The following is a 23944-nucleotide window of genomic DNA, read 5'->3' on the forward strand; positions in this document are numbered from 1 at the left end:
CACTTGGGAATGGGGTCCATTTCCGTTAATAAACAGCTGAGATCTCCTGTAAACCGTGAACTTGGTAGAGACCGTTTGCCTCTCCAAGCCAGGGCCCATGACCAGGCCTCTGCAATAATGAGGCCCTTGCTTCTTTAATGAATAACACTTAAAGCACACAAAAGGCCACCCACGACTGTCAGGAAAATTGGCAGAATGAAAGTTTTATCATCATCGGCGACAGCTTGTTCATCAATCTTCCGGGCCATTTTTCCCACACTTTGCTAATGGCCATGAGCTTCTAGAAGTTCACTACAAAGAGTTGCCAGTTTGGTTCTCCAACCTCATAATAATAATAATAATAATAATAATAATAATAATAATAATAATAATAATAATACTTGTTAAGCAGTTACTATATGCCCAGGACTATGGCAGATAATAATAATAACCAATAATCATGGTATTTGTTAAGTGCTTACTATGTGCCAAATAATCAGGTTGTCAATCAATCAATCAATCAATCGTATTTATTGAGCGCTTACTATGTGCAGAGCACTGTACTAAGTGCTTGGGAAGTACAAATTGGCATCACATAGAGACAGTCCCTACCCTACAGTGGGCTCACAGTCTAAAAGGGGGAGAGGTTGTCCCATGTGGGGCTCTCAGTCTTAATCCCCATTTTACAGATGAGGTCACTGAGGCGCAGAGAAGTTAAGTGGCTTGCCCAAGGTCACAAAGCAGACAAGTGACAGAACCGGAATTAGAACCCAGGTCCTCTGACTCCCAAGCCCGGGCTCTTTCAATTAAGCCATGCTGCTTCTCTACAATTTAATTTGTACAATCTAATTATACAACTTAGATACAATTTAATACATTTAGATCAGACACAGTCCTTGTCCCTCATAGAAATCGCAATCCAAGGGAGAGGGGGAACAGATATTTAATGTCCATTTTTCAGATGAGGAAACTGAGGTACGGAGAAATTAAGTGACTTGCCCAAGGTCACACAGCAAGCAAGTGGTAGAGCCTGGATTAGAACCCAGATCTCCTGACACACCGTCCTGTGGTCTTTCTATTAGGCCAGGTGTCTTCATCTACTCTTCTTCAGCTTCTCACTTTTAATTTTATTAGGAACACCCAAAAACCTTAGCCCAGTGCAACAACAGGGACAGGAAAAGTTCAAGAATGTGCTAAAACATGCTGGGGATATCAGTGGTTTCCAGGATGATTAAGGGAATGGAAAGGTTTCTACGTGGAGAGAAACTGAATGTATAAGGACTCTTCATTCATTCAATCATATTTATTGAGCGCTCACTGTGTGCAGAGCACTGTACTAAGCACTTGGGAAGTACAAGTTGGCAACATATAGAGACGGTCCCTACCCAATGCAAAGACTAAGAACAACTGTTAAGACTGTTATGGGAAGCAGCATGGCTTTGTGGAAAGAGCACAGGCTTGGGAGTTAGAGGTCATGTGTTCTAATCCCTGCTCTGTTACTCATCAGCTGTGTGACTTTGGGAAAATCATTTAACTTCTATGTGCCTCAGTTACCTCATCTGTAAAATGGGGATTAAGACTGTGAGCCCCACGTGGGACAACCTGTTTACATTGTTTCTACCCCAGTGCTTAGAACGGTGCTTTGCACATAGTAAGCGCTTAACAAATATCACCTGTCTACTTGTTTTGTTGTCTGTCTCCCCCTTATAGACCGTGAGCCCACTGTTGGGTAGGTACTGTCTCTATCTGTTGCCAAATTCTACTTTCCAAGCGCTTAGAACAGTGCCCTGCACACAGTAAGTGCTCAATAAATACGATTGAATGAATGAATGAATGACTGTGATCCCCAAGGGGTACAGAAACCATGCCCTATCCGATTATCTTGTATCTTTGGCCTAGTGGATAGAGAATGGTCCTGGAGTCGGAAAGACCTGGGTTCTAATCCCGGCCCCATCACTTGGCTATTGTGTCACCTTGAGCAAGTCACTTAACTTCTCTGTGCCTCTGTTACCTCATCTGTAAAATGGGGAGTAAGACTGTGAGCCCTATATGAGAACTATATGCACTGTGTCCAACCTGATTCGCTTGTATCGACCCCAGAGCTTAGAACAGTGCTTGACACATAGTAAGCGCTTAACAATTACCATCATTATAATTATCATTATCTACAATTACCAGTGGTCTACAAGAACAGTGCTTGACACATAATAAGCGCTTAACAAATACCATCATTGTCATTATTATTATCTACCCCAGCCCTTAGGACAATCAGAGTCAGAGGACGCGGGTTCCAATCCCGGCTCCGCCACTTGTCTGCTGTGTAACCTTGGGCAAGCCACTTAACTTCTCTGTGCCTCAGTTACCTCATCTGTAAAATGGGGATTAAGAATACGAGCCCCTCGTGGGACAACCTGATTACCTTGTATCTACCCCAGCGTTTAGAACAGTGCTTGACATATACCAGTACTTCACAAATAACATAATTATTATAGTGCTGTAGTAGGGGTTTAACAAGTACCGCAATGAATGCTATTATTACTCTATAATTGAAGTGCACGGACAGACTGAGTTGTTCATGACACCAAGACTTAGAGGTAACTAATCAATCAATCAATCAATCAATCGTATTTATTGAATGCTTACTATGTGCAGAGCACTGTACTAAGCGCTTGGGAAGTACAAATTGGCATCACATAGAGACAGTCCCTACCCAACAGTGGGCTCACAGTCTAAAAGGGGGAGACAGAGAACAGAACCAAACATACCAACAAAATAAAATAAGTAGGATAGAAATGTACAAGTAAAATAAATAAATAAATAAATAGAGTAATAAATATGTACAACCATATATACATATATACAGGTGCTGTGGGGAAGGGAAGGAGGTAAGACGGGGGGATGGAGAGGGGGACGAGGGGGAGAGGAAAGAAGGGGCTCAGTCTGGGAAGGCCTCCTGGAGGAGGTGAGCTCTCAGCAGGGCCTTGAAGGGAGGAAGAGAGCTAGCTTGGCGGATGGGCAGAGGGAGGGCATTCCAGGCCCGGGGGATGACGTGGGCCGGGGGTCGATGGCGGGACAGGCGAGAGCGAGGTACAGTGAGGAGATTAGCGGTGGAGGAGCGGAGGGTGCGGGCTGGGCAGTAGAAGGAGAGAAGGGAGGTGAGGTAGGAGGGGGCGAGGTGATGGACAGCCTTGAAGCCCAGGGTGAGGAGTTTCTGCTTGATTCGCAGATTGATCGGTAGCCATTGGAGGTTTTTGAGGAGGGGAGTAATATGTCCAGAGCGTTTCTGGACAAAGATAATCCGGGCAGCAGCATGAAGTATGGATTGAAGTGGAGAGAGACACGAGGATGGGAGATCAGAGAGAAGGCTAGTGCAGTAGTCCAGACGGGATAGGATGAGAGCTTGAATGAGCAGGGTAGCGGTTTGGATGGAGAGGAAAGGGCGGATCTTGGCAATGTTGCGGAGCTGAGACCGGCAGGTTTTGGTGACGGCTTGGATGTGAGGGGTGAATGAGAGAGCGGAGTCGAGGATGACACCAAGGTTGCGGGCTTGTGAGACGGGAAGGATGGTAGTGCCGTCAACAGAGATGGGAAAGTCAGGGAGAGGACAAGGTTTGGGAGGGAAGACAAGGAGCTCAGTCTTCGACATGTTGAGCTTTAGGTGGCGGGCGGACATCCAGATGGAGATGTCCTGAAGGCAGGAGGAGATGCGAGCCTGGAGGGAAGGGGAGAGAGCAGGGGCAGAGATGTAGATCTGGGTGTCATCAGCGTAGAGATGATAGTTGAAGCCGTGGGAGCGAATGAGGTCACCAAGGGAGTGAGTGTATATTGAGAACAGAAGGGGACCAAGCACTGAACCTTGGGGAACCCCCACAGTAAGAGGATGGGAGGGGGAGGAGGAGCCTGCAAAAGAGACTGAGAAAGTACGACCGGAGACTAATGAAGCTTGAAGTTTCAGAATAAACAAAGAGAATCATTCACCCATTGGGGGGTGGGGGGGTCACTGTGGTATCTGGTAGCTACCATAAAGTTGGGTAGACTTAAAATATCTGTAGGTTCCAAATTAATTAAGATATACTCACAAACAAGAGGTCCTTAATAAGTAACTAAAGGGAAAAATTAGGGATGTTCAGTGGCACATCCCAAATTCCAATAATAATGATAATATCCATCTGATAATAATAATAAAGGCATTCATTAAGCACTTACTATGTGCAAAGCACAGTTCTAAGTGCTGGGGAGGTTACAAGGTGATCAGGCTGTCCTGTGGAACGCTCACAGTCTTCACCCCATTTTACAGATGAGGGAACTGAGGCACAGAGAAGTTAAGTGACTTGCCCAAAGTCACACAGCTGACAAGTGGCGGAGCCAGGATTTGAACCCATGACCTCTGACTCCAAAGCCCGGGCTCTTTTCCACTGAGTTATGCTGCTTCTCTGATAAAGGTACTTGTTAAGTGCTTCATGCCAATCACTAGAGTAGATACAGGTTAATCATTTCAGGTACAATCTCTGTCCCAGCTGGGGCTCACAGTCTAAAGGGAGAGAGAACAGGGATCGAATCCCTATTTTACGGATGAGAAAAGTGAGGCACAGAGAAGTGAGGTGACTTGTCCAAATTCACACAGCAGGTTATCAGCAGTTAGGCCCACAGTCTTTCCAGTAGGCTGTGCTGCTCTCTCTTGATATCAATCAAGGGTTTCTCTTGATGTAAGTAAAGGCTGTCAACTGTCACTTGTATCTTGTTGCCACTGTTAGTGAGACAATACAGAAGGGGTGGAATAGTGGTCTGACGCAGAATGGCACTGCTTGTGGTTTACATAATAATAATAATAATAATAATAATAATAATGGCATTTATTAAGCACTTACTACGTGCGAAGCACTGTTCTAAGCGCTAGGGAGGTTACAAGGTGATCAGGTTGTCCCACGGGGGGCCCATTTTACAGATGAGGATCTACAATTACTATCTGTATGCCCTAAGAGCAGGGTCCCCAAATACACACTGTTATTGGTATTACTAATATCAGTTATACAGATTTGCTAAGTGGCAATAACATCTCTATAAAAGAGCTCGGGTTGAGACGTGACGCCTTTCCCAGGCAATAAGAGGAGCAATTTAGAGGAGCAGCGTGGCTCAGTGGAGAAGAGCCCGGGCTTTGGAGTCAGAGGGCACGGGTTCGAATCCCGGCTCTGCCACCTGTCTGCTGTGTGACCTTGGGCAAGTCGCTTCACTTCTCTGAGCCTCAGTTCCCTCATCTGTAAAATGGGGATTAAGACTGTGAGCCCCACGTGGGACAACCTGATCTCCTTGTAACCTCCCCAGCGCTTAGAACAGTGATTTGCAACATAGTAAGCGCTTAATTAATGCCATTAATGCCATTATTAATAATCAAAATCGGGCCGAAAGGAACAAAGCCAACTGGGAACGCAAGCAGGCTCAGAACTAGGTTGCTGAGGGGAAGGAGCACTCCTGGCTCAGAGAGGGAGTCCAAGCATTGCCCAGAAGGAGACTCAGACCTGGAAACATTTTGTCCCAGTGGACAGGGAGCCAGAGGCCCCGGCTTCTAATCCCACATCTGCCACTTGCCTGCTGTGTGACCTTGGCCTAGTGGGTAACCCCCTTCTAGACTGCAAGCCCACTGTTGGGTAGAGACTGTCTCTATATGCTGCCAACTTGTACTTCCCAAGCACTTAGTACAGTGCTCTGCACACAGTAAGCACTCAATAAATACAACTGATGGATGGATAGACCGTGGGTCTGGGAATCAGAAGGACCTTGGTTCTAACCCCAGCTCCACCACTTATCTGCTGTGTGACCTTGGACAAGTCACTTCACTTCTCTGTGCTTCAGTTCCCTCTTCTGTAAAATGGGGATTGAGACTGTGAAGCCCATGCGGGACAGGGACTGTGTCTAATCTGATTCTCTTGTATCAACCCCAGCACTTAGTACAGTGCCTGACAATAGTAAGTGCTGAACATACCACTCTTATTATCATACAGTGGAAGTACAGTGCTCTGCACATAGTAAGTGCTCAATAAATACGATTGATGATGATAACATCTATTAGACTCAGTTACCTCAACTGTAAAATGCAGATAAAACACCTGTTCTTCCTTCCTCTTAGAGTATGAGCCCCATGGAAGACAGGGAGTGCATCCAGTCAGCTAATACTATATAATCAATCAATCGATCTGTGCTATTTATTGAGCACTTTCTCTGTGCAGAGGACCATACTTAGCACTTAGAAGAGAACAATACAGGGGAATTGGTATGTACATTGCCTTCCCATGTTGAGCATACACTCTAGAAAGGGAGACAGGGAAGCGGTGTGGCTTAGTGGATACAAAATGCTCCTGGGAGTCAGAGGGACCTAGCTTCTAATCCCGGCTCTGCCATGTGACTGCTGTGTGACTTAGGTCAAGTTGTTTCACTTCTCTGGTCATCAATTACCTCATCTGGAAAATGGGGATTCAGACTGTGAGCCCTAAGTGGGACAGGGACTCTGACCAACCCAATTACCTTGTATAATAATAATGGAATTTATTAAGCGCTTACTATGTGCAAAGCACTGTTCTAAGCGCTGCATCTACCCCAGAGCTTAGGGCATTACCTGGCCCATAGTAGGTGCTTAAAAATACTACAATTATCATTATTGTTATTATTGTTATTGATATAAATAAATTATGGATATGTACATAAGTGCTTTGTATCAACCCCATCGCTTAATCAAGTGCTTGGAAGTTAGTATGTGCTTAACAAACAACATTATTATTAGACTCTGGCCTGCCCTAAGGTGAACTGTTTGACAGCCTTGCAAATACACAAGCCCTATCCTCTGAAAATGACTGCCCTTATAATCACACAGGTATGAACAATGAAATCAGCATGTTCTACCTCCTAGCATGTGCCAAGCATAAAGAGTTACTCTTCCCTAGGCATTGTACTCTCTCAAATGCTTAGTACAGTTCTCTGCACCCGGTAAACTCTCAGTAAATACTGCTTGATTGATTGATTGATATAGACTCCCTTAAATCAACCAATCATGCTTAGTGAGCACTAACTGAGCGCAAAGTACCCAGTTCATAAAACATAGAGGTCATAAAACCCCACTGAAGCCACATCCAAGATGTAAACTACTGGTCTCTCGAAATTCTGTCTTCCCTCTGTCAGTTCTCATCATCAATCGTATTTATTGAGCGCTTACTATGTGCAGAGTTCTGTCAGCAGTTGTCAGCTGTGTGACTTTGGGCAAGTCACTTCACTTCTCTGTGCCTCAGTTACCTCATCTGTAAAATGGGGATTGACTGTGAACCCCCTGTGGGACAACCTGATCACCTTGTTACCTCTCCAGAACAGTGCTTACCAGCGCTTAGAACAGTGCTTTGCCCATAGTAAGCGCTTAATAAATGCCTTTAAAAAAAAACAGAACCCCTCCCTTAGAGGGGTTCGGTGAGTTCTTCTAACACATTTGAGTTACATTCTTGACAAATCCCCATGTTCAGGGAAATTCATGTGATAGATTGTCAGGTCTTTGAGGTCAGGGATTGTGTCTATTAACGCTATTAAACTCCCCCAAGTGTTTAGTACAGTGCTCTGTACAGAGTAAGTGCTCAATAAATATTATTGACTGCTAGTACAAAGGTCTTGATCCAAGCTACGTGTGTATGTACAGAATTGATTCTTCCAACACCACAGTCACATTCTAGCCAAATGCACATTTTCAGATGAACATTCCCTCATTCTCCATCCGTTTTCTTTTAAAAAGTTATTCATTCATTCATTCAATCGTATTTATTGAGTGCTTACTGTGTGCAGAGCACTGTACTAAGCGCTTGGGAAGTACAAGTTGGCAGCATATAGAGACGGTACCTACCCAACAGTGGGCTCACAGTCTAGAAGGGGGAGACAGAGAACAAAACAAAAACCAATCAATCAATCAATCGTATTTATTGAGCGCTTACTGTGTGCAGAGCACTGTACTAAGCGCTTGGGAAGTACAAGGTGGCAACATATAGAGACAGTCCCTACCCAACAGGGGGCTCACAGTCTAGAAGGGGGAGACAGAGAACAAAAATGGCTAGTGAAAACTGTCTGAACTGTACTGCTTTGGGTTACTTGGTGATTGACTGGACAGAGGACCTCCTACTGTCCTTTCTGGAACCTGGGGAGGATCAATCGACTATTTTGATAAAGAGCATGGCCTAATGGAAAGAGCATTGACCTGGGAATCAGAAGACCTGGCTTCTATATTCAGCTCTGCTGCTTGCCAGCTTTGTGACCTTGGACAAGTCACTTAGCTGGGCCTCGGTTTCCTCAACTGTAAAAATGGAGTTATCTTTTTTCCCTCCCCTTTAGACTGTTACATTGTACTCTCCCAAGCTTCCCCGTCCTCACCCCCCAGCCCTACCTCCTTCCCCTCCCCACAGCACCTGTATATACATTTTTGTACATATTTATTACTCTATTTTACTTGTTCATATTTACTATTCCATTTATTTTATTTTGTTAATATGTTTTCCTTTGTTGTCTGTCTCCCCCTTCTAGTTTGTGAGCCCGTTGTTGGGTAGGGACCATCTCTATATGTTGCCAACCTGTACTTCCCAAGCACTTAGTACAGTGCTCTGCACACAGTAAGCACTCAATAAATACGATTGAGTGGATGAATGAATGAATGCTGTGCACACAGTAAGTGCTCAATAAATACAACTGATTGATCGATTGTGTCTGATCTAATAATAATAATAATGACATTTATTAAGCGCTTACTATGTGCAAAGCACTGTTCTAAGCACTGGGGAGGTTACAAGGTGATCAGGTTGTCCCACGGGGGGCTCACAGTCTTAATCCCTATTTTACAGATGAGGTAACTGAGGCACAGAGAAGTGAAGTGACTTGCCCAAAGTCACACAGCTAATTGGCGGAGCTGGGATCTGCTTGTAATATACCTACTCCACTGATTGACACATAGTAAGCGCTTCTAAAATACCACAATAATTATAATAATGTTGGTATTTGTTAAGCGCTTACTATGTGCAAAGCACTGTTCCAAACACTGGGGTAGATACAAGGTAATCAGGTTGTCCCACGAGGGGCTCACAGTCTTCATCCCCATTTTACAGATGAGGGAACTGAGGCCCAGAGAAGTGAAATGATTTGCCCAAAGTCACACGGCTGACAAGTGGCGGAGCCGGGATTTGAACCCATGGCCTCTGACTCCAAAGCCCGGGCTCTTTCCACTGAGCCACGCTGCTTCCCAATCATTATTATTATTTTGGTCTCCACTTCATTACACCTGAGCCGACCAGGAGGAGTTTGTTAACTACTTAGAAATAAAGTCCAGAAAGCACAGGGGCCTAGGGAAGCAGCCTGCCCTAGTCAAAAAAGTACGGGCCTCGGAGTTAGAGGTCCTGGATTCTAATCTCAGCTCCATCACATGCCTGCCTTGTGACTCTGGGAAATCACTTAACTTTCTCTGAGCCTCAGTTGCCTCATCTGCAAAATGGGGATTAAATCCTCCACCCTCCTACTTAAACCCCTGGCCCCATATGGGACAAGGACTGTGTCCCACCTGATTATCTTGTATGAGCCCACTGTTGGGTAGGGATTGTCTCTATATGTTGCCAACTTGTGCTTCCCAAGTGCTTAGTACAGTGCTCTGCACACAGTAAGCGCTCAATAAATACAATTGAATGAATGAATGAATCTACAAGATACATGGGTTCGAATCCCGGCTCCGCCACATGTCCGCTGTGTGACCTTTGGCAAGTCACTTAACTTCTCGGAGCCTCAGTTATCTCATCTGTAAAATGGGGATGATGACTGTGAGCCCCACAAGGGACAACCTGATCACTTTGTATCCCCCCCAGCGCTTAGAACAGTGCTTTGCACATAGTAAGCGCTTAACAAATGCCATTATTATTATTATTATTATTATCTACTTCGGTGCTTAGAACAGAGCTTGGCATGAAGTAAGTCCTTTTAGACTGTGAGCCCACTGTTGGGTAGGGACTGTCTCTATATGTTACCAACTTGTACTTCCCAAGCGCTTAGTACAGTGCTCTGCGCACAGTAAGCACTCAATAAATACGATTGATTGATTGATTGAAGTAAGTGCTTAAAAAGTATCATTTAAAAAAAATAAATAAAAGCACAGACTACTGTTAAAACACAGTTCCCTGAGTGGTCTTCGAAGTATAAAAAAGAAAAAAAATAGACATTGAGGTAGACACTACAGATATGACCGAGCTTATCATCCCAAATTCCAGAATACAGCTTTAAAATAATAATCGTTTTACTAAATGATTCTGACGGTTGGGGCTTCTGGCCATAACCAGTAGCTTGCAGCATCTCTACAGGAAAATCAATACCCAAAGAGTAATGAACCCTACTTATAGCACCGGATGGAGAATCAATCAATCAATCGTATTTATTGAGCGCTTACTGTGTGCAGAGCACTGTACTAAGTGCTTGGGAAGTACAAGGTGGCAACATATAGAGACAGTCCCTACCCAACAGTGGGCTCACAAGCCGCCACAAAGCTGCTGACGGGCCGGAAAAAAAGTGTGTCTTAAGAGGAAACAATGCATTCACAATCACCACAAGAGTTGATGTAAGATTTATATGAGAAAGGGAAGAAGTATCTATTTGTCATCTGTAATCTCCCGGAGTGTTCAAATGGGAGATTATTTTGACATCTACTGGTTATTCGTCTGTACTGCATGGGGACACATTCCTGCAGTTTTCCACGCGAGGCAATTACCTGAATCCGATTCCGGATCCCCTTCCATCTCTGGAAATGAGGAGGACTCCTTTAACGGGCCAGAATTCCCATGAAATTGGATTAGTCTAGAATTCAAGATTCAAGAGTCAGAGATGGCCATTTAGAAAGGGCTCTCCCACTGCCTCTATGTACTTCCCAAGCGCTTAGTATTTATTTATACTATTTATTTATTTATTTATTTTACTTGGACATATCTATTCTATTTATTTTATTTTGTTAGTATGTTTGGTTTTGTTCTCTGTCTCCCCCTTTTAGACTGTGAGCCCACTGCTGGGTAGGGACTATATATGTTGCCAACTTGTACTTCCCAAGCGCTTAGTACAGTACTCTGCACACAGTAAGCACTCAATAAATACGATTGATTGATTGATTAGTACAGTGCTCTGCACACAGTAAGTGCTCAATAAATATGATTGAATGAATGAATGATAATAATAATAATAATGGTATTTGTTAAACTCTTACTATGTGCCAAGCACTGTCCTAAGCGCTGGGGGAGATACAAGGTAATCAGGTTATCCCACATGAGGCTCGCAGTCTTAATCCCCACTTTACGGATGAGATGACTGAGGCACAGAGAAGTGAAGTGACTTGCCCAGAGTCACACAGCAGACAAGTGGCAGAGCCGGGATTAGAACCCACAACCTCTGACTCCCAAGCCTGGGCTCTTTCCTCTGAGCCACGCTGCTTCTCATGTACTTCATCTGATGCTAAAGTAATAATAATACTAATAATAATGGCATTTGTTAAGCACTTACTATGTGCAGAGCACTGCTCTAAGCACTGAGGGGGAATACAAGGTGATCAAGTTGTCCCACATGGGGCTCACAGTCTTAATCCCCATTTTACAGGTGCGGTAACTGAGGCTCAGAGAAGTTAAGTGCCTTGCCCAAGGTCACACAGCAGACATGTGGCAGTCGGGATTCGAACCCATGACCTCTGACTCCAAAGCCCATGCTCTTTCCACTGAGCTACGCTGTACAACAGAGGGGTAGGAATACCAATGCTCTCGACTCCAAATATTAGCTTATTATGTGTTTATTAAATCCTCAGTTCACAAGGCCTCCAGTTCCAAAATGAAAAATAATGGGAAATTAATGAAAAAGAACTGAATTCATCCCCTGGACTCGAACCTAATATTAAAGACATACAACACATGAATCACCTTATTGGAATTGTAAATAGCTTAATTGCAATCAATCCTCAATGAATCTTATTTATTGAAAGCGTACTGTGTGCAGAGTACTGAAGTAAGCACTTCGGAGAATACAATGTAACAGAGTTGGTAGACACATTCCCTGCCCACAATGAGCTTACAGTCCAGAGGGGAAGACAGACCTTAATATAAATAAATTATGGATATGAACTTAAGTGCTGTGGGGCTGGGGGAGGCATGAATAAAGGGAGCAAATCCAAGTGCCAGGGCAACACGGATGGGATTGGGAGAAGAGGAAATGAGGGTTTAGGGAAGGCTTTCAATTATCTGTTTACTGTTATATTATATTCTCCCAAGCGCTTAGCACATGGTAAGCTCCCAACAAATATGATTGAATGAATGAATGATGGTGGGCAGAGTGATTGTCCATCAGATATGAAGAGGGAGGATGTTCCAGGCCAGAGGCAGAACGTGGGACAGAGGTCAGCGGCAAGACAGATGAGATCAACATTCAGTGAGCAGGTTGGCATTAGAGGAGCAAAGTACGTGGGCTGTATTGTAGTAGAAAAGCAACAAGGTAAGGAAGGAGGGGGCAAGGTGACTGAGTGTTTTAAACCTGATGGTTAGGAGGGGCTGGCAGGATTTAGTGATGGATTGAAAGAGAGAGAGGAGTCAAGGATAATGCCAAGATCATGGGCTTTCATTCATTCATTCATTCAATTGTATTTATTGAGCACTTACTGTGTGCAGAGCACTGTTCTAAGCGCTTGGGAAGTACAAGTTGGCAACATATAGAGACGGTCCCTACCCAAGAGCAGGCTCACAGTCTAGAAGGGGGCTTGTGAGACAGGAAGGATGGTGGTGCTGTCTACAGTGATGGGAAAGTCAGGAAGAGGACAGGGCTCCTGAGGACGAAATAAGGACGATATGTTTTTGAAGAAAAATGATCCAGGCAGCAGAGTGAAGTATCAACTCTAGTGGAGAGAGACAGGAAGCAAGGAAGTGAGCAAAGAGGCGGTTATGGTAATTGAGGCAGGACAGGATAAGTGATTGGATTAATAATAATGATATTTGTTAAGCACTTACTATGTGCCAAGCACTGTTCTAAGCGCTGGAGTAGATACAAGGTAACTAGGTTGCCCCATGAGGGGCTCACAGGCTTAATCCCCATTTTATAGATGAGGTAACTGAGGCACAGAGAAGTGAAGTAGCTTACCCAGGGTTACACAGCTGACAAGTGGCGGAGCTGGGATTAGAACCCATGACCTCTGACTCCCATGCCCAGGCTCTTTCCATTAAACCATGGTCCTCTTGCCACGGATTAACATGGCAGCAGCTTGCCAAATCTAACAGTCTATACTCCAACCTAATCCTCCTTGACCACTCAGCTGCCTTCGACACTGTAGACCTGCCCCTTTTCCTGGAAACATTATCCAACCTTGGCTTCACTGACACTGTTCTCTACTGCTTCTCCTTATCTCTCTGGCCACCCATTCTCAGTATCGTTCACGGGCTCCTCCTCTACTTCCCACCCACTACATGTGGGGACTCTCAAGGTTCAGTTCTGGGTCCCCTTCTATTCTCCATCTAGACTCACTCCCTGGGAGAACGCATTTGCTCCCATGGTTTCAACTAGCACCTCTGTGCTGATGATACCCAAATTTACATCTCCAACCCTGATCTCTCTCCCTCTGTGCTATCTGACATTTCCTCCTGCCTTCAGGACATCTCTACTTGGATGTCCTCCTGTCACCTCAAGATTAACATGTCCAAAAGAGAACTTCTTATCTTCCCAGCCAAAGCCTGTCCTCCTCCAGACTTTCCCATTATTGTAGACAGCGCCACAATCCTTCCTGTCTCACAAGCCCGTAATCTTGGCATTATCCTTGACTCCTCTCTCTCTTTCAATCCATCACTAAATCCTGTGGGTCCCACCTTCACAACGTCGCTAAAATCTGCCCTTTCCTCTCCATCCAAACTGCTACCACATTAACACAACCACTCATTCTAACCCACCTGGATTGCTGCATCAGAGAAGCAGCATGGCTCAGTGGAAAGAGCATGGGGTTTGGAGTCAGAGGTCATGGGTTCGAATCCCGCTCCACCACATGTCTGCTGTGTGATCTTGGGCAAGTCACTTAACTTCTCTGGGCCTCAGTTACCTCACCTGTAAAATGGGGATTAAGACTGTGAGCCCCACATGGGACAACCTGATCACCCTGTATCCTCCCCAGCACTTAGAACAGTGCTTTGCACACAGTAAGTGCTTAACAAATGCCAATTATTATTATTATTGTTATTATTATTATTATTGTTATTATTATTATTATTATTATCAGCCTCCTTGCTGACCTTCCAGCTTCCTGCCTCTCCCCCAGTCCAGTTCATACTTCACTCTGTTGCCCGGATCACTTTTCTACAAAAAACACTCAGACCATGTTTCCCCACTCTTCAAGAAACTCCAGTGGTTGCCCATCCAGCTTAGGTACTGCGCTAACTGTGTGCAGAGGACTGTATTAAGCACTTGGGAGAATACAATATAACAATACAGCAGATACATACAATGAGCTTACAGTCTAAAGGGGCTCCGCCACCGCCACGACACGGCCAGGGTTCAGAGGTTGAGCGCTGAGTGAGACAAGAGGCTGGGGCCTGACCGGACTCCAGAGCTGAGAGCATCAGAGATCAGATAATAGTAGTAATAATAATAATAGTATTTGTTAATAATAATAATGGTATTTGTTAAGTGCTTACTATGTGCCAAGCACTGTTCTAAGCACTGGGATAGACACAAGGTTCATTCATTCATTCATTCAATCGCATTTATTGAGCGCTTACTGTGTGCAGAGCACTGTACTAAGCACTTGGGAAGTACAAGTTGGCAACATATAGAGACGGTCCCTATCCAACAGTGGGCTCACAGTCTAGAAGGGGGAGACAGAGAACAAAACAAAACATATTAACAAAATAAAATAAATAGAATAAATATGTACAAATAAAATAGAGTAATAAATACGTACAAACATATATATGTGGTGCTGTGCGGAGGGGAAGGAGGTAAGCCGGGGGGGATGAAGAGGGGGAGGAGAGGGAGAGGAAGGAGAGGGCTCAGTGATCACAAGGTGATCAGGTTGTCCCACGTGGGGCTTACAGTCTTAATCCCCATTTTATAGATGAGGTAACTGAGGCACAGAAAAGTGAAGTGACTTGCCCAAAGTCACACAGCTGACAAGTGGCAGAGCTGGGATTAGAACCCATGACCTCTGACTCCCAAACCCTTGCTCTTTCCACTAGGCCATGCTGGTTCAATATCCCCATAGCAGGTCAGAGCCTGGTTCTCTCAGAGAGTCAGAACCCAGATCCCCAGAGCGGGTCAGAGCCTAGATCCTCTCGGGGATTCAGAGCCTAGATCCTTATCTCCGAGCACTGGGGAGCGGGAAAAGAAGGAGACGTCTGGGAAGAGGATCTGGCCAAGCCCTGACCACTGCTAACTTCACAACATATGGGGCAAGGAAGAGGGAGCTGAGGAAGACTGAAACCAAAGGTCTGATCTCTGGAGAAAGGAGGAGGGGAACATCAGTCTCTCGGCAGCATTAGCCCAAACCCTCTGGAGTTAAGGAAGTCATAATAATAATAATAGTAATAATAATTGTGGTATTCGTTAAGGGAAGCAGCATGGCTCAGTGGAAAGAGCACAGGCTTCGGAGTCAGAGGTCATGGGTTCAAATCCCAGCTCCGCCAATTGTCAGCTGTGGGTCCTCCTCTAATCAATCAATCAATCATATTTATTGAGTGCTTACTGTGTGCAGAGCACTGTACTAAGCGCTTGGGAAGTACAAGTCGGCAACATATAGAGACAGTCCCTACCCAACAGGGGGCTCACAGTCTAGTAGGGGGAGACGGAGAACAAAACCAAACATACTAACACAATAAAATAAATAGAATAGATAGGTACAAGTAAGATAAATAAGTAAATAAATAGAGTGATGGATCTACTTAGTGATGGATTGAAAGAGAGAGAGGAGTCAAGGATAATGCCAAGATTATGGGCTTTCATTCATTCATTCATTCAATCGCATTTATTGAGCACTTACTGTGTGCAGAGCACTGTACTAAGCGCTTGGGAAGTACAAGTTGGCAACATAGAGAGATGGTCCCTACCCAACAGCAGGCTCAAAGTCTAGAAGGGGGCTTGTGAGACAGGAAGGATGGTGGTGCTGTCTACAGTGAGGGGAAAGTCAGGAAAAGAACAGGGTTCCTGAGGATGAAATAAGGACGATATGTTTTTGAAGAAAAATTATCCAGGCATTTAACAAATAAGCACTTAACAAACACCATCATTATTATTATTATTAAGCGCTTACTATATGCCAGCCACTGTTCTAAGCGCTGAGGTAGATAGAAGCAAATTGGGTTAGACACAGTCCCTGTCCTACATGGGGCTCACAATGGTAATATAGTAACAGTATTTGTTAAGCACTTACTATATGCCAGGAACTGAACTCAGCACTGGGGTAGAAACAAGGTAATTTGGTTGTATACAATCCCTGTCCCAAATGGATAGGTCTCACAACAGAGAAGTGGTGGAGACAGGATTAGAACCCAGGTCCTTCTGACTCCCAAGCCTGTGCTCTATCCACTAGTCTTCTCTCCTTTTTTAATAGGCTGGACTGAGAACTCAGTTCTTATGAATGGCCATGGTCTGGCCTATTTACTTCCTCAAAAGGACCACAAATTTTGGAATTTTGGAATATGGAGCTAAGAACTACAGGCTTAATCTTGACTACATAATGGGTAATTAATTCCTCCTGAGTTTCCATTTCCTAATCTGTATCTGAATAAGGATGATGCTCCCCACTAGCTTCTCAGAGGTGTATTGAAGTGGCTGCAAAAACTAGACATGACAACACTAGAAGGAACAGTGTTTGAAGATACACAGTTCCACCAGAACTGTGGGTCTCATAACAACTTTTAATAATAATATTAATGATGGCATTTGTTAAGCGCTTACTATGTGCAAAGCACTGTTCTAAGCACTGGGGAGGATACAAGGTGATCAGGTTGTCCCTCGTGGGGCTCACAGTCTTCATTCCAATTTTGCAGATGAGGTAACTGAGGCACAGAGAAGTTAAGTGACTTGCCCAAAGTCACACAGCTGACAATTGGCAGAGCTGGGATTTTACAGCCTCACATGCACCTATAGGCAAAGTTCACCACCAGTGGAGTCTTCCTTGAATGAAAAGGGCAATTACATAGTCTCACGTGTCATGAGGAATGATTTAAGCGGGTAAAGGCATATAAATGTAGACTGTCAGCTCACTGCAGGCAGGGATGGTGCCTACCAACTCTGTTGCACTGTACTTTCCAAAGTGTTTAGTACAGTGCTCTGCACAATCGATAGATTAATTGAGAGCAATGGGAATTATGAACAGAAGAGAATTCTAGAACTTCAACTACCCTCAGCCTTTACACACATAGCTGCTAAATTACTCCCCCAGGACACAAGACTACATTCCATAACCATCATGTTTTATTTTATTTTGGAGACATTTCCATGGATATTGTGAATGTGTATGTGGTGCCTTATGACATGCATTTTTAAAGTTCACTTTAGTTCAGCTTTTTACCGGAATCCTAAAGCCAATCAGTCAGATGGAAAATGCAAGAATCTACTTTTAACAAGATATTTGAAAATTTCAACCACTTGCACACCAGAAGTGTAAAAAAGACAAAGATTAATGGTTTTAGCGGTCAGAAGTCTATATCCTATAGATAACTCATTCCCGGGGTTTCAGCGGGGCCTGAGAGGTTTTAAAATTCTTATCAGGAAATCCTGGGAAGAGTGCAGAGGGAGGAGTGGGGATTTTTGTGGGGAGATGAGAGGAAAGTAGGAAAAGTCAGCTGAGGGAAAACTGCTCAACTTCCTTCTGTCTTGTCACCCAAACTGGTCCTGAGTGACTCTCTGAGTGCTTGGACCTGGCCCCTAAAATCAATCTCTTCGAAGAGACCTTTCTTGAGTAACTGCTTAAGCACTTAGTACAGTGCTCTGCACACAGTAAACACTCAATAAATACGATTGAATGAATGAACTGCTCATCTCCCCAGTCTATTTCTACCCTGCTGCCTCTTCAGCTTTCTGTGCCTGCTAAGCTCTTAACTACCCTGTAACACTTATGCACATATTTTTATAATCTATTGCTTTATTTATTATCTATTTTTATAATCTATAAATTACCTGTAATTTATTTTAGTGTCTGTCTTCCCTGCTAGATTGTAAGGTCTTCAAGGGCAGGTATCATGTGTACCAACTGTATTGCATTGTACTCTCTCAAGACCTTAACACATTCTAAGTGCTCAATTAATACCATTGATTTATTGATTGATTAAGAGAAGGGATAATATTAACGATAATAATACTGTTGGTATTTGTTAAGCACTTACTATGTGCCAAGCACAGTCCTAAGTACTGGGGTAGATATAAGGTAATCAGGCTGTCCCACGTGGGGCTCACAGTCTTAATCCTCATTTTACAGATGAGGTAACTGAGGCACAGAGAAGTGAAGTGGCTTGCCCAAAGTCACTCAACTGACAAGTGGTGGAGTCAGAATTAGAACCCACGACCTCTGACTCCCAAGCCCATGCTCTTTCCACTAAGCCACGCTACTTCATGCTCTCCCAAATGCTTAGTACAGAGTTCATCACAGAATAAACTCTAAGTAAATACAATTAATTGATTGATTGATTGATTGGAGCCAGAGGAGCTCTTTGCTTGCTCTGAGATAAAATTTATATAGCAAACAAATCTCCTCCCACACCAGTTTTTAAACATTGGAAATGTCCCTACTGACATTCATTTGTCTTTATTAACATGAACACAAAGGATACAGGAACACAGTTGATGTTCACCTCCATGTAAAGATGATTCAACTAGTGATGAAATTTCAAAAGTGTGTGTAGATGTGGGGGATAAGACTAATTCATGACCGTCAATCCCTTCCACATCATGTCTCCGAAAAAATTCCTTTTAACTGCACTACTGCATTTGTTACCCATGGTGACGGACCCAGTTTTAATTTCTGCCTCTTGGTGTCATAATAATAATAATAATAATAGCATTTATTAAGCGCTCACTATGTGCAAAGCACTGTTCTAAGCGCTGGGGCTGTTACAAGGTGATCAGGTTGTCCCACGGGGGGCTCACAGTCCTCATCACCATGATCTTATGTCATGATCTTCCTGAGGCCTCTGTTCCAGGATATTTCTGCTGGTCGAATGCCAGGTGGATCTATCACAAAATCCATCAATAGTATTGAGGGCTTATTCTGTGCAGAACACTGTGCTAAGTGCCTGAGAGAGGACAATAGAGTTAAGACATAATCCCTACCCTCAAGGTGTTTACAGCCACCTCATGGGGAAGACAAATACTAAATACTAAGACAAATACTGTGAGTGAGGGGAGTCAAGGTGTGTGAGTAGGTGTTTAGGTGATGTGGAAGTGGAGAGGTAGCAGTGGAAGGAAATTAGAGGGGGAGATGAGAGATTAATAAGGGAAGGCCTTCTAGAGTAGATGTGATTTCAGAAAGCCTTTAAATATGGAGAGCAGTGGTCTGCCGGGTGTGAAAGAGGAGAGAGTTCCAGGGAGGAGGAAGGATGTAAGCAACAGATCTGCAGAGAGAGAAAGACAAAACTGAGGCATAATGAGTATTTCACTGAAAAAGGATGAAGTGTTCAAGCTGGGGAGTAGTGGGAGAGGAGTGAGGATAAGTAGTGGGGAAGGGAGCAGAATGAGTGCCTTGAATAATAATAATAATAATGGCATTTATTAAGCACTTACTATGTGCAAAGCACTGTTCTAAGCGCTGTGGAGGTTACAAGGCGATCAGGTTGTCCCACGGGGGGCTCACAGTCTTCATCCCCATTTTACAGATGAGGGAACGGAGGCACAGAGAAGTGAAGTGACTTGCCCAAAGTCACACAGCAGACATTTGGCAGAGCCGGGATTTGAACCCATGACCTCTGACTCCAAAGCCCGGGCTCTTTTCCACTGGGCCACGCTGCTTCTCTAAAAAGAAGCTCTAAAAGCTGCTTCTCTTGAAAGCAACTGACTAGTGTTTCTGCTTGATATGGAGAGGAATGGGGCATCATTTGAGGAGTGAGTAGAGAAGCAGTGTGGCCCAGTGGGAAGATCATAGGCCTGGGAATCAGAGGACCTGGGTCTTGGCTCTGCCACTGACCTGCTAAGTGACCTTGGACAACTCACTTAACTTCTCTGTGCCTCAGTTTCTTCTTCTGTAAAATGGAGGTGTTCCCCCCTCCCCTTAAGGCTGTGAGGCCCATGTGGGACAAGTACTGAGTCCAACATGATCATCTTGTAACTACCCCAGCACTTAGTACAGTGCTTGCCTCATAGTAAGTGCTTAACAAGTACCAAAGCTATTACACGCACAAAGCCATGTTTTATAAAAATGATCTGTGCAACAAATTGGAATTATGGTGGCTCAGTGGAAAGAGCCCGGGCTTGGGAGTCAGAGGTCATGGGTTCAAATCCTGGCTCTGCCAATTGTCAGCTGTGTGATTTTGGGCAAGTCACTTAACTTCTCTGTGCCTCAGTTCCCTCATCTGTAAAATGGGGAATAAGACTATGAGCCCCACATGGGACAATCTGATCACCTTGTATCCCCCCAACACTTAGAACAGTGCTTTGCACATAGTAGGCACTTAACAAATGCCATCATTATTATTATTATTATTGTTATGGACTTGAAAGGGGAGAGACTGAAGGCAGGAAGGTCTTTGAAGAGGCTGATGCAACTGTCAAGTTTGGCAATGATATGCGATTGGACCAGCTTGGTGGCTTTTGGTGGAGAGGAAGGGGAGGAGTCAGGAGATGTGTGTGATGAAAGAACCAGTAGAATTTGGTGATGGACTGAATATTTGGGTTGAAAGAGGAATTAATAAATAGTAATAATAATAAGGGCATTTATTAAGCGCTTACAATGTGCAAATGTTCTAAGCACTGGGGAGGTTACAGGTGATCAGGTTGTCCCACGGGGGGCTCACAGTCTTAATCCCCATTTTACAGATGAGGCAACTGAGGCCCAGAGAAGTTAAGTGAATTGCCCAAGGTCACACAGCTGACAAGCAGCAGAATCGGAATTCGAACCCATGACCTCCTACTCCAAAGCCCGTGCTCTTTCCACTGAGCCATGCTGCTTCTCTATTAATTCAGGATAATACCGAAGTTGCTGGTGAGACAGGGAGGATGGTGGTGGTGGTATCATCAGTTTTGGGAAAGCTAAGAGAGGATTTGGGAGGACAGATGAAGAGTTCAAATGAAATTTTCGTGTTCTTATCCACGTGGCGCTTTGTGAAAGCTTCAAAACACTCAATCACCTTGCCTCTCCTACAACAACTCACAACTCTCCTACTACAACCCAGCCCACATGCTTTACTCCTCTAATGCCAACCTTCTCACTGTACCTGGATCTCATCCATCTTGCCGCTGACTCAATCTCGCAGCCAACTTCTTGCCCATATCTGCCTCTGGCCTGGAATGCCCTCCCTCTTCATATCTGACAGACAATTACTCAGCCCTCCTTCAGACATTTATTGAAGACACACCTCTTTCAAGAGGCCTTCCCTAGCTAAGTCCTCCTTTCCTCTTCTCTCACTCATTTCTGCAAACCTTTGACTTGCTCCCTTTATTCACCTCTGCTTCCTCTGTACATAGCCTTAATTGATTTATTTATATTAATGTCTGTTTCCACTTCTCTACTGTAAGCTCAATGAAGGCAGGGAACGTACCTGTTATATTGTTGTATTGTACTCTCCCAAGCACTCGATACAGTGTTCTACAATTGACTGATTGACTGACAGGAATGATAAAAAAATGCACAGTTGTTCCATTCTCAAGCCAGACACAAATTCAAGCTTTAATACAAAAAGGTGGGTAAAGGGGAGATAAGAGTTGGGCGCAAATTATTTCACTTTGGTAATTTCAATAAGCTTTAACATTTACACCAGCTTTCTTGGGTATGAACTTGTGTACCTGAAACTGTTCACACAGCTAAGGCTTGTGGAGGAAGAAGCAGGGGATGGACAGGAGAACAATGGGGAAAAGGGGTGGAGGGTAGAGAAAGAGAGAGTGTCAAGGAAGAAAAGGAGAGGAGGAAAAGAGCAAGAAGAGAAGAGAAAAAGAGGTAGAGAAGATGAGAAAGGTAAAACAAAGAGAGAAGGGAATAGCAGAGTGAGAATCCCACTTGGCAAAGATTAAAGGCTCTATTGGATTTGCTGATTGGCTGAGTTCCCTCCTAACTTACTTTTCTGGGAAAAATAGTTACTAAGAAGAAGAGATTAAAGAGAGAAATTCTCTATTGGAGATGGCATTATAAACAGGGGGTGGAAGAAGTAGGCAGTGCTGTTTTCCGTAGAAGAGGCAATAATAATAAACTCCTTGTCTTCCCTCCCAAACCCTGCGGTCTCCCTGACTTTCCCATCACTGTTGACGGCACTACCATCCTTCCCATCTCACAAGCCCGCAAACTTGGTGTCATCCTCGACTCCGCTTTCTCGTTCACCCCTCACATCCAAGCCGTCCCTAAAACCTGCCGGTCTCACCTCTACAAAATTGCCAAGATCTGCCCTTTCCTCTCCATCCAAACTGCTACCCTGCTCGTTCAAGCTCTCATCCTATCCCATCTGGACTACTGTATCAGCCTCCTCTCCGATCTCCCATCCTCCTGTCTCTCCCCACTTCAATCCATACTACACGCCGCTGCCCGGATTGTCTTTGTCCAGAAACGCTCTGGGCATGTTACTCCCCTCCTCAAAAATCTCCAGTGGCTACCAATCAATCTGCGCATCAGGCAGAAACTCCTCACCCTGGGCTTCAAGGCTGTCCATCCCCTCGCCCCCTCCTACCTCACCTCTCTTCTCTCCTTCTCCAGCCCAGCCCTCACCCTCCACTCCTCGGCCACTAATCTCCTCACCGTTAGGCCTCGTTCTCGCCTGTCCCGCCGTCGACCCCTGGCCCACATCCTCCCCCTGGCCTGGAATGGCCTCCCTCTGCCCATCCGCCAAGCTAGCTCTCTTCCTCCCTTCAAGGCCCTACTGAGAGCTCACCTCCTCCAGGAGGCCTTCCCAGACTGAGCCCCCTCCTTCCTCTCCCCTGCCTCCTCCTCCCCATCCCCCCGTCTTACCTCCTTCCCCTCCCCACAGCACCTGTATATATGTATATATGTTTGTACATATTTATTACTCTGTTTATTTATTTTATTTGTACATATTTATTCTATTTATTTTATTTTGTTAATATGTTTTCTTTTGTTCTCTGTCTCCCCCTTCTAGACTGTGAGCCCACTGTTGGGTAGGGACCATCTCTATATGTTGCCAACTTGTACTTCCCAAGCGCTTAGTACAGTGCTCTACACACAGTAAGCGCTCAATAAATACAATTGAATGAATGAATGAATAATGGTATTTGTTAAGTGCTTACTATGTGCCAAGCACTGATCTAATCACTGGGGTGATGATGATGATGGAATTTGTTAAGTGCTTACTATTTGCAAAGCACTGTTCTAAGCACTGGGGGGATACAAGGTGATCTTTTAGACTGTGAGCCCACTGTTGGGTAGGGACTGTCTCTATATGTTGCCAATGTGTACTTCCCAAGCGCTTAGTACAGTGCTCTGCACATAGTAAGCACTCAATAAATACGATTGATGATTGATGATGATCAGGTTGTCCCACATGAGGCTCACAGACTTAATCCCCATTTTACAGATGAGGTAACTGAGGCTCAGAGAAGTTAAATGACTTGCCCAAGGTCACACAGCATACATGTGGCAGAGTAGGGATTCGAACCCATTACCTCTGACTCCAAAGCCCATGATCTTTCCACTGAGCCATGCTGCTTCTCTAAGATACAGGGTACCTGTAGATACAGGGTAATTAGGTTGTCCCATGTGGGGCTCACAGTCTTCACCCCGTTTTCCAGATGAGGTAACTAAGGCAGAGAAGTTAAGTGACTT

This window comes from Tachyglossus aculeatus, chromosome 4 (genome assembly GCF_015852505.1).
Source record: "Tachyglossus aculeatus isolate mTacAcu1 chromosome 4, mTacAcu1.pri, whole genome shotgun sequence".
In the NCBI taxonomy this organism is placed as follows: domain Eukaryota; kingdom Metazoa; phylum Chordata; class Mammalia; order Monotremata; family Tachyglossidae; genus Tachyglossus; species Tachyglossus aculeatus.